At 41.3% G+C, this 12,674-nt stretch overlaps 1 pseudogene; it reads right to left on the bottom strand.

The window, feature by feature from the left end:
* Positions 1 to 2,752: 2,752 nt before the first annotated feature.
* LOC143639397 (ubiquitin-conjugating enzyme E2 G2 pseudogene) lies at positions 2,753 to 3,514 on the bottom strand (annotated as a pseudogene).
* Positions 3,515 to 12,674: the final 9,160 nt, after the last annotated feature.

Below are 12,674 nucleotides of genomic sequence, written 5' to 3'. Positions count from 1 at the left end.
CATCCCTGGCACCAGAAAAAGGGGCCCCTCCCCACCAAAAGAAAAACACCACCAACAAAAACCCACTACATAATGTTCTGGGCTGGGACTTAGAGAACCTAGCTGCAAATCTTGACTTTAGTAAAAGGCAAGGTATATTCGTGTGTGTGTGTGTGTGTGTGTGTGTGTGTGTGTGTGGTGAAAAACAGAATGATGTCTACCCTCATACGCTTGTTAAGTATACAGTATGGAATATAAACTATACGCACATTGGCATGCAGAGCAGGGCTCTAGAACTTTCCATCTTGCCTGATGGAAACTCTCTACTCATTGCACAGCACCTCTGTGTCCACCTCCCTCAGCTACTGGAACCAGCACTGTAGATTCTGCTTCTGTGACTTGAATTATTTTATGCTGAGAGCCATTAGCCAAGTAGGTATGACAATTTCCTTGCCAGCATACCCCATGATGCTTACAGGAAGGACTCGTGGTAAAATGGACTTGCCTTGGACATTTTGCAGTGACATTGCATGTAAGGTGACCTTGCTCAAGGACCAGGGCGGATTCGGGTTTAGGGCGGATCAGGGTTTAGGGCTCTCCTTGGGTTTAGGGCGGTTCCAGGTTTAAGGTGTACCCTGCTGGGAATAGGGCGTATCCTGCTGCCTCAGGCGTGCCCGCTGCAGTAGTTCCCGTTGAGTTCTCACGGGATTCAGAGAGTATTTGGGCAGAGAACACGTTTGCCTCAGAACGTGTTGTAGAGGGCTGGTGTGAGTTCGGGAATAAAGAATTGCTGTTTAAATCTACAAGGCTGTGAGTGGCTCGTGATTTTGTGCCCAGCCAGACTGCGGCAATTTTAGATACCTTGTGAAAGTGAGATCATGTGCTCTTTCTGCACCTGGCTTATTTCACTTAACATCATCCAGGTTCATCCATGTTGTTGCAGATGACAAAAGTTTCTTTTCTAAAGCTCTGTGCATGTGTGACCTTTTCTTTATCTAATTGTCTTACGATAGGCACTTAGGGGTTTTCCAGCTTTACTGGTGTGTAATCAACAAATAAAAAATAGACATTTACAATATACATTATGATGATATATATATGTGCACATCGTGAAATGATTACCTCAATCAAGCTAATTAAAATCCATCACCTCACATGGTTATGTGTGTGTGTGTGTGTGTGTGTGTGTGGTGAGAACACATAAGATCTATTTTCTTAGCCAATTTTAAGTACATAATATGGCTTATTGACCATCGTCACCATGCTGTACATTGTATCTTCAGAACTTACTTATCTTAAAACTGATAGTTTGTACACTTTAAGGCTCCGTGGTAAGATCCTGTCTTTATTTTTTTAAGGGGAAATATAGAACTTTATTTTTTAACATAGTAGTTCAATTCCACCACAAAAAGGGACACCATTTTGTTTTTCATTTTTCATTTTTTCATTCAATACATACAAATTAATAAAAATACTATGTTTTGTAAAGAGACTCCTCACCACCTCCCATGGACACCTATGGGTGACTGTGTCCCGTGTTCTTGAAGCAGGCCAGCAGCCTTCACAAGGCCACCGCTTCCTACTCCAGGAGGCTGCATCTTGCTCATGCCTGCAAACACTATGCAGCATCCCCCTCCCACTCTTCCAAACTAAAGTCCTCCTACAGACATTTAATGTTTAATCATTAATTAATCATTAAACGTTTCTGAGAAGGAACAAAACTGGCCTCCACAGAAGCTCAACAAGGAGGCCCTGCACTAGGAATTGTTAACACCATGAAAAATGAGGTTTTGGTAAGAGACAAATGTCCAGCGGGCACACTCACGAAGGGAAGTGAAGAGGCTAGTGTGAAGGGAGATCTGTTGCATGTCACACCGACCATCTCCTACTTTAAAAAAACCAGACTCCTGGGGAAATGCAAACTGGAACAGGCCAGACACCGGCATCCCCACGCAACAGGTCTGTGTGTTATTGCTTTGGTGTCCCCTCCAGGTACTGTGCTGCTCAGCTTTCTGCTGTCAGAGACACCTAGGCAGCATCAAGGTCACAGACTGTCAAGGAGTGCTCCCTCTACCTGGGGCTGGACCTGCAGCCCAAGTCCATTTTGGGGGGAAAGGCACACCTCTGCACTCTGTGCCAACTAGTAGAGTCCCGTGTGACCTCAAGGGCAAAGAATAGCCCTGGCACAACCACACCATGCAGTGCAGAGCCCTGGAGTGACCCAGCTTTTAGTCTAGAAAAGAAAAACTCCTGCAGGACTCAGGAGAAAATGTCAGTAAAACTTCAAAGACCTTCCCTTGACTGCTCTGGCAGTGCACAAGCAACGGCGACAGAATGCTAGTCTCCTAAAACTGCAATCAGGAAAGCCATTAGTCTTCATGACCAGCAATAATTTTCTGTTCTGGGTCCCCATTTCTCACTGCCTGTTTGCAAAGCATCCTCAGAAATATTTCTAAGTGTGATTGTAATGCACATCAAATGAAGAGGCTCTACCTAGGCTGTAACAACCTCTGCTTGTAAAACACAAGATGAGACGTCATGGACACCTCACAGGGCATGTGGAATTGGGAGTGGAGTACAAAGTGTACCAGCCCCTTCCCCACCGTTGCCACAGGCCCCATGCCTTTGCATGAGGCAGCTGGTCTGTCCGGGCCCTCAGTGCAGGGCAAGTGCGGGAGGGAATGTGGACTGAGGGTGTCTGGGAGGTAAGACAGCCTGGTGCCCTTTCTGAATACCCCATGGGGAGGAGCACTTGGAAACCGCAAAGCTGTCCTTACGCTATGCAGGTCATGATTCCAGAAGAGAAGCCTGTTTGGGGTAGAAAGGTTAAGAAACAAGAAGTGCCATGGTTCTGCAAGCTTGCCTGTTTTGGTGGCAGCATGGGCAGCACCGTCACTGAGTGTTCTGAAGGCAGCACTGGAACTACGCCGTACTGTCCTGCCATCCGTCCGCACATACACAGCCTCAGAGACTTCTGCACTATCTGCCTGGCAATCCTGTAAAACTGCTCCCGGTCATCCCACCACATCTTGGAAGCATCCACATTAGATCCAATTTCATCGTTGGGCTCTTCCAGCATGCTCACCACTGACAGCAGGATCTTCTCCACACTCTGCACGGGGCTCCACCTCTCAGCATTGCTCTCATAGCCCATGGGGCTACCGCCTGGCGCATGGAGGATGGAGATGCAGACTCTGCCATCTGGGTAAATGTTGGGATGGAACATCTCGCAGGTGAACCTCATCTTGGGAGGACTCAGTGGGTAGTCGAGTGGGAAACTCAAGATGGCAGGAAAAACACCAAACTCAAAACAGGTATCTTCGGGGCCCATGATCAACACCTCCCATTCAAAAAAATTCTCTTCATTCATGGAGCCTCCCACAATTCCTTCTGGAAGATTCAGGGTTAGTTGCTTGTACTCGGCCATCAGCCTCTTGAGCGCTGTCCCCGCCATGTCCCAGCAGCTGCGCTGGTTGCCTCACCTCACCCGCTCCCCAACGCCAGGGTCGCTTCCAAGACCCTGTCTTTTACCCAGGGATGCTGAACCACTGAGACACATCCTTAGCCTTTTTTAATAGTTAGAGACAGGATATTGCTGAGTTTCTTAGGGTGTCACGAAGTTGCTGAGGCTGGCTTTGAACTCACAATTCTCCTGCTCATCCTCTGAGCTGCTGAGATTACAGGCATGTACCACTGCACCCACCATAAGATTCTGTCTTGAAGAGAAAGAGAGAAAAGAAAAATAGGGAGGGAAGGATGGAGAGAAAAGAAAAGAATAACAGTATTCAATCAGTGAGTTCAATTTGCTCTACTTGTCTATAGTTCAGTGCTATAGCACTTGCCTAGCATACACAAGGCCCTGGGTTCAATCCCCATCACTAAAAAAATTGCCCTGGATTCTGAGAACACTTGCTTAGAGCTGTGCTCAAGACATTTTTCATAAATTACTGGCAATGTGAGTTTTATTAAGTTTGTTTCCAAGTGAAGGACTGACCTAGAAAGCAGTAGAACCAGGGTTACAAAGCTGGGAGGCTAAGTAACATTCTGTGGTAACTTGATTATTCATGTCTCTGTCATATTCTCCTCTTTTGCAGGGGAAGAAAGGAGCTGAGGTTCTCCACTTTGCCTGCCTCACATTTCCATCTTTGAGAACTTTTGCTACAATAACTCTCCTGGGCTCTCTCCCATCCTCTCCCTTCACGTGGCAAATGAGTTGGCAAATTGGTGTAGCCAAGTGGAAGACTACTAGGAGTATATTATGGCTATCTCTCTCTCTTTCTTCTTTTTTTTTTTTTTTCATGGTTGTTGTTGGTACTGGGGATTAAACCCAGGAACACTTAACCACTGAGCTACATCCCTAGCCACCCTCTCCTTTTTAAAATTTTATTTAGAGACAGGGCCTTGCTAAGTTGTTTAGGGCCTCACTAAGTTGTTGAGGCTGGCTTTGAACTTGTGATCCTCCTGCCTCAACCTCCTGAGCCACTGGAATTATAGACATGCACCACCACACCTAGCTATGCCTACCTTTCTATTTCCTATCTTCCAATACAGTAATACTCTGTGTGTGTGTGTGTGTGTGTGTGTGTATATATATATATATATATATATATATATATATATATATATATATACACATACATATATATATGAAAGTGTACTGGGATTGAATTCAGGACCTCATTCATGCCAGGCAAGTGCTGTACCACTTACCTATATCCAAGCTCTTCACAGATATTTTTTTTTCTCTATTTCTCTCCTTTTTGTGTCTATCAATTGGTTCTGAATTTGAGAGTGGGAGAGAGAGACATTATTACTCATCACTACCCCCCACATACATCTGCCCAATCCATTTTTACTCAGACTGTGTGTCTTTCTGTCCACTTAATCTGTTCCCTATTGTCTCCTGAGTGTCTATGTGGGACTGTTCCTGAATACACTCTGATTGCACCTCTGATTGCCTAGATGCCGCCTTTGTGTGTGCACGTCTGTATAACAGGAAGTGTGTGTGGGTATTAGGCCCAAGACTCCACAAGGTCCTAAGGGGAATTGATCTGAACATTGGTGGGAAGAAGAGGAAAAGAGAATGAAGGCATGTTCCTTGAACTTGTTAAATCCCTTAAATCGGGTCACTTTTCCATAATTATAATGATTTTTGTCCTTCTCTACCAGAAGCAGGTTCTATCTGGAAAGACTGCTCAGACCCATTTATTTTCCTTTTCTTTTACTCTGAGGCCAAAGACTTCTGTCCTCTCATCTCTGTGCCAGCAGGGTCAGAAGCAGGAGAGTAGTTGCTATTTCAGAACACCTTGTGGCTCAATGATTGTTTGCAGATTGTTCACTAAACAGGGAGGTCTCATTTTTTCATAAGCAAATTATCATATTAGAGAAATTTAACCCGAGTTTTGCAGTTGTTATTTAGTGTCCTGTGACATACTTCTACAAAACTTTGGTCAATTTTACCAAGTCATCTTAATGTCATCACATCCTTGGGGAAAAATAGGGTGACTCAGGATTACAGTCTCAACTTTATAGATGAAACCAAAATTAGACTAGGTTCATTGTTTTGCTAATCATCCTTCCAATGGTTCCTTGGTAATTTGAGTGTTGGTGCATCCAGACTATTCCTAGGGCAGTTGACTCTTCAGGCAAAAGAGAACTCAGATCACTGTTCTGAAGGGTGGGGCTTAAAATCATTATATTTAAGGGGCTGGGATTGTAGCTCAATGGTAGAGCACTTGTCTAGCATGTGTGAGGTACTGGGATTGATTCTCAGCACCACATATAAATAAATAAAAAATAAAAATCCATCAACAACTAAAACAAAATTTAAAAATAATTATATTTAAGAAGCACAGTTAATTATAAATGCTATCTTATAATTAATGATTATTAATATTGACATCACCCTGAAAGGTAAACTGGAAGTAGTATTAAACTTATATATAAATATAAGCCAGGCATGTTGACACATGATTTTAATCCCAGTGACTCAGGAGCCTGAGGTAGGAGGATTGCAAGTTCAAGGCCAGTCAGAGAAAATTAATGGGACTCTGTCTCAAAATAAAAAAATAAAAAGGACTTGGCATGTAACTAAGTCATAAATCACACCTCAGTTCATCTCCCAGTTCCACAATAAATAATTAGTTATCGTAACAAATATTGCTAGCCCAGGAAAAAGTCAAAATTCCAAAATTCAAACTGAATGTCTTTCACTTATAGAGAGAGAGAGTTGGGGACTCTCTATATTCTACTTGGATAAGACAGAAAATAAGCATTGAACATTGTGACTAGGTAAATTACATAATGTTTTGCAATAAAAGTAATAGGTGCTATGGGAAAAAATAGAGCCAGGCACAGAATGCATAAGTGGTTTTTGGTGTTAGTTTACAATCTCAAGCAGTTTGCCAGGAGAGACCTAATTGAGAAAGTGACATTTGAGTAATTATTTGAAGAAGGTACAAAGGCCCCCGGCTAAGGATCAGTAAGGAAGACAGTAGGGCAGGAGCAGGTGAGCAAGGGGAAGAGTGGTTCGGAAATGAGAATGGAGACGTAAGAAGTTTGGCTGGGTTTTGTAGATTAAGGATTTCTCCAAGTCTGTATAAGGACTTGACTCCCAAACTAGATGGGACCATGCAGCCTTGTAAGCAGAGGTGTGACATGATTTTGAAAGGTTCATTCTTGAAACTAAATTGGGCCTAGATTTCAGGGCTCACAGGTAGAAAGCAGGGGCACAACAGTGGACCATTCCAGTAATATATCCAGACCACTCTGTTAGTGAAGCAGATCTCCTTAGAAATAATATCAAAACATGATCTTATGTTTTTTATTGATTTTGGTGCTGGGAATGAACACTAGGGCCTTAGACATACTAAGTGCCCAACCACTGAGCTACACCCCTAATCCCCGAAGTGTTAGTTTTTAGTCTCCACAGTTGGATCTATCAGACTATTCTACTTGGATTTCTGGGGCTCCTGTTTCTCCCCTTCTCCATTGACTTCACCCTGCCCAACAATTATCTCGACTCATTTGGATATTTCTCACAGGGAGGAGATCTGGGGCAATGATAGTTTTAGTGGAGAAGGAAATAAGAGTCTAACATGGCAGATTACATGGGAACAACAGCAAGCTCCTCCTTCCCAAATACCTATGTATCTCAGAGTGTGTTGCAGGTGGTGGGGGTGCAGTAAAGTAGGGTGGTCTCCTTGCAACGGTGTTTTTCTAATTCCTCGGGAATTCTGCCTAGGGTTAAGGGAAGACTTATGGTGAAGGACAGTTTCTTTTTATTGGTTCTTTTTAGTTATACGTAACAGTAGAATCCATTTTGATATATTTATATAAGAATGGCATATATCTTATATCTTAATTAGGACTCTATTCTTATGGATAACTCCAAAGACTCCAAAATTGTACTCCCAGTGGGGCTCCTTAAATTCAAGTTAGAATAAAGAAATCTCTGTCCTAACAATCTATGTGACCTGGTGATCCCTCAAGGATATATCCCCCCAAGGACTGGCCAGATCCTGGAATGGAGGGGAGTGATGGCCTTGAGATAATTGGATGACTCTAAGTTTTCATGAGTGAGCCAAACCCACGGAGAAGTCAGCATTCTTTAGATGTTCCATCAAGGATGTGCAAAGGTCATGGCAGATGTATGGCTGAGAAGATCTTTAATATTTTTCCTTAGCCATTTAGCTCCTGTGTTAGTTTTTATTCAGAAGATGGAATTTTATTTCATTCCCTTTTAGTGTGAGCAGGATTTTGACTTGCTTCCATTAAAAAGTATGAAAAGAAGGGTTGGGGGTTCTTGCCTACCACATGCCAAGTCCTGGGTTTGATCCCCAATACCACAAAAAATATTTGGAAAGAGGAAAAATAATTGCTATGATTTGGGTGAGGTGACCCTCAAAAGCTCCTCTGTTAATATAAGAATGTTAGGAGGTGAATTGATTGGATTGTTTGAGCTGGAACCTAATTAGCCCATTCTAGTTTGAATGGACTGATTGGGTGGTAACTGTAGATAAGTAGGGCATGGCTGAAGAAGTTGGGACACTGAGGCTGTGCCCTAGAAGGGTGCATCTTCCCTGTGGCCCTCTGTCCCACCCTCTTCTTCCTCACCACACCATGAACTGAGAACGTTTCCTATGAGGGCCCTTCCGCCATAATGCTGCCTCACTTTGGGCCCAGAGTAATGGAGTTGGTCATCTATGGGCAGAGACCTCTGAAACTGTGAGCCCCAAATAAACTTCTCCTCTAAGTTGTTCTTGTCAGGTATTTTGGTCACAGCAATGAAAAGCTGACTAAAACAGTAACTGTACAGAGAAACTCGGGAAACACCAGCATAAAGTGATAAAGGTTAACATCACTAGTAATAAATCATGTTGATATCATCTATCATTTGAAATAATGCAATAAGAAGGGCATATGACCTCTATAATTTTCATTCTCCAAATCCATAACCTCAATGTGTTCATAATAGAACATCAGACAAACTCAAAGTGAGGGACACTCTATAGTATACATGACTATTGTCAAGGTCATAAAAGATGAGCTACACAGATTAGGAGAGACTAGGGAAACATGACAGCTAGATGCAATATGATATTCTGGATTGGATGCTGGAACAGAAAAAAGGTCAGAGTACAGTAAAGGATCAACCTTACTCAATAAAGTTTTGGCCCATTTCCTTGGCTCCTAGGAGATAACCTCTAAGTCCTTGCAATGTCCTGTCTTGTGTCTTTGATTACATAGGGACCTTAAGCCATGCAGTATCAGCTTAACCTCTGGAAGGGCTGGAGATTAAAGTCAACCATGCAGGCACTCATCCATGTCTATGATCAACTCTTTAAAAACTCTGGACATCAAGAATCAGGTAAGCTACCTGATTGGCAGTATTCCATGTATGACAATGCATAATTGTTGGTAGAAATAAGTGCTATTTTCATGAGTCTGTTGGGAAAGTACATTTGGAAGCTTCATGCTTGGTCTCTCCTAGATGGCCCTATGTGTCTTGCTGCTTCCAGGTTGTCTATGCAGGAAGTGAGTGTAGAGTGGCTTTTCAAAATTCCGTGAGTTCTAGTAACAGTGGTCTTAGGGGCCTCTGAAACTTGCAGTTAGTAATGAAATAACTGGAAAGATCTCCATACAGTCTGTAATTTAGTTACAATAATTGAAAATTTTGATAAAATTGACCAGGTCTATGTGTAATGTTAAACTACAGGAAGATGAGTGATAGGTATATAGAAACATTGTTATCTTTATAAATTTTTTCAAAGTTTAAAATCACATATATATATATGTGTGTGTGTGTGTGTGTGTGTGTGTATATATATATGACACACTATACGTAGATAGTGTATATATATGTGTGCGCGCGCGCGTGTGTGTATATATATATATATATATATATATATATATATATATATAGTATGTGTATATGAATGTATATACTTGCTAAAACTGGTCAAAAGGAATATGCAGTGGCTATAATATATAAAAATTTTATTAGGACAAAATCATTTCATAATGACAAACGTATGTACTCAACAAGAGGACATAATAATCCTATATTCTTGTGTACCCAATAACAGAGCTTCAAATATAGGCAAAATATAAACTTGTGTAACTTAAGGGAGGAATAGACAAAAGCACAATTTTAGTTAGAGAATTCAGTACCTCTCCTTTAATAATTGATGGAATTAATATATATCAATTGATATGTCTACCAGAGACTAGAATCATACTATCAAGGATCTTAATTCACAATTATACATCATGTCACACAACCATAGCAGAATATACATTATATACAAGTACACATGAAACTTCATCAACACAGACCATATTCAGGCTGTAAAGTAAGTCTCAATTAATTTATAAGTATACAAGTCACACAAAGTGTTTTTTCTACAGTGGGATTAAATTAGAAATCATAAGGAAATACATGTAGAAGATTCTCAAATGTTTGGACATTGGATAAAACAGATATGAATAATGTATGGTACACAGAAGAAATCCCAAGTTAAGAAGTTTTTGGAATGAATGAAATGTAAAAACAACAAATCAAAAGATATGTGATACCACTAAAGATAGAGGATAGTTTCTATAACTAAAGATTTGCACTACAAAAGAAGAAAAGCCTCAAATTAATGTCCTTAGCCTCAATCATACAAACTGTAAAAAGAGCAGATTTAACCCAAAATAAGTAGAAAAATAAATAAGGGGAAAAAAGCATAAATCAATAAAACTTCAAACAGAAAATAGAGAAAAATCAGAAAACTCCAAACAGAAAAAAACAATAGAGAAAAAAATCGGTGGCAGCAAAAACTGGTTATTTGAAAAAATAACCAAAATTGATTAAAATGCATATTGATTTACCAGGAGAAAATGATAGAAGATGCAAATTACCAATATCAAGAAAGAAAGCAGGACTGGTCATGGTGGCACATGCCTTTAATTCCAATAACTCTGGAGTATAAAGCAGGAGGATCGCAAGTTCAAAGCCAGCCTCTTAGGGAGGCCCTAAGCATCTTTTTAAAAAATATTTTTAGTTGTAGGTGGACACAATAACCTTTATTTTATTTTTATGCGGTGCTTAGGATCAAACCCAGTGCCTCATGCATGCTTGGCAAGCTCTCTACCACAAGCCACAACCCCGGCCCGGCCCTAAGCATCTTACTGAGAGTCTCTCTTCAAATAAAAAATGTAAAAATGGGCTGGGGATGTGGATCCATAGATAAGCACTCCTGGGTTCAAACACAGGTACCACCAAAAAAAAACAAAAAAGTGTTGAGAGCCACAGCCGAAGGGGCCCCAGCAAACTTCCAGCTGCCAGCTGATGATTGGCTCACAGCAGCCCCAGCAAACTTCTAGCTGCCAGCTGATTGGCTCCTCTGTGGTGATGCTCATTGGGCTGTTTCCCCGCCCTTTCAGACCACGGAGCTGCTCATTGGGGGACTTTTTTTGGCTCTGCCCATGCGACCCAGCCAATCGGCCTCAAGAGCAGGAGGGGTGGGGGAGGTTGAGAGGCTTGTGGGAAGCCGGTGGTGGCAGTTGGGCTCTGAGGGAATTCCTGAAGAGCTGTGTGGTGTGGTGTGTGTGTTCTAAAAATAAAGTTCGTTTCTTTTGACAAGTGGCTCCTGAATTGTGCCCAGCCAGACTGCGGCAAAAAAGCATGAGAGCAGGGACACCACTACAGATAAAAAGGGAATGTGAGGTACAACTTTATGCTCCCAAATCAAACAACTTATATAAAATAGACAATTTGTGGAAAAATATAAGCTATCAAAGCTAAATGAAGGGGGCTGGGGTGTGGCTCAGTGGTAAAGCACTTGCCTGGTGTATGTGAGGCCCTGAATTCAAGCCTCAGCACCACATATAAATAAATAAATAAGTAAAAGATCCATTGATAACTAAAAAAAATATTTTTTAAAAAAGGTAAATGAAGGGCTGGGGATATAGCTCTATTGGTAGAGTGCTTGCCTCACATGCATAAGGCCCTGGTTCAATCTTTAGTAACACACACACACACACACACAAAAGCTAAATGAAAAAGAAAGGGAAACCTGAATAGCTTTATATGACTATTAAAAAATAATTGCCTTTGTCACTATAAGCTTTCTCCCAAAAGATTATAAGACCAGATGGCTTCACTGGAAGTTGTATTAAACATTAAGTAAAGACAGACATAATACTACTTGTATACAAATCCTTGCAGAACAGGGACCACTTCCCAACTCATTCTATGAATCTTGCATTATCCTGATAACAAAAACAGACAAAGAAATAGAAATTTACATAATATCCCATATGTGTTAGTCAGCTTTTTGACACCGTGAACAAATAATAATAATAATAAATGGCGGGGTGTGGTGGCGCACCTGTAATCCCAGCAGCTCAGGAGGTTGAGGCAGAAGGATCACGAGTTCAAAGCCAGCCTCAGCAAGGGGGAGGCATAAGCAACTCAGTGAGACCCTGTCTCTAATAAAATGGGGATGTGGCTCAGTGGTTGAGTGCCCCTGAATTCAATCCCTGGTACAAAAAAAAAATAAAAAAAGAACAAATGGGGGGCTGTGGATGTGGCTCAAGCGGTAGCGCGCTCACCTGGCATGCGTGCGGCCCGGGTTCAATCCTCAGCACCACGTACAAACAAAGATGTTGTGTCCGCCGAAAACTAAAAAATAAATACTAAAATTCTCTCTCTCTCTCTCTCTCTCTCTCTCTCTTAAAAAAAAAAAAGAACAAATGGGCTAAGGAACTGAACAGACACTTCACAGAAGAAATATAATACAACAACATGAAAAAATATTCATCACCTCTAGCAATTAGAGAAATACAAATCACAACTAAGATTTTATCTCATTCCAGTCAGAATGACAGTTATCAAGAATACAAGAACAATAAGTGTTGGTGAGGATGTGGGGGAAAAGGTACACTCATGCATTGCTGGTGGGACTGAAAATTGGTGCAACCAATATGGAGAGTAGTATGGCGATTCCTCAGAAAATTTGGAATAGAACCACCATTTGACCTAGTTATCCCACTCCTCGGCTTATACACAAAGGACTTAAAATTGGTATATTACAGTGATGCAGCCATATCAATGTTTATAGCATCTCAATTCACAATAGCTAAACTATGAAACTAACCTAAATGCCCTTCAACAGATGAATAGATAAAGAAAATGTGGTACATATACA

The sequence above is a fragment of the Callospermophilus lateralis genome, chromosome X, assembly GCF_048772815.1.
Source record: "Callospermophilus lateralis isolate mCalLat2 chromosome X, mCalLat2.hap1, whole genome shotgun sequence".
NCBI lineage: Eukaryota > Metazoa > Chordata > Mammalia > Rodentia > Sciuridae > Callospermophilus > Callospermophilus lateralis.
The sequence above is the reverse complement of the archived record's forward strand: the minus strand, read 5'-3'. Positions and strand labels throughout refer to the sequence as shown.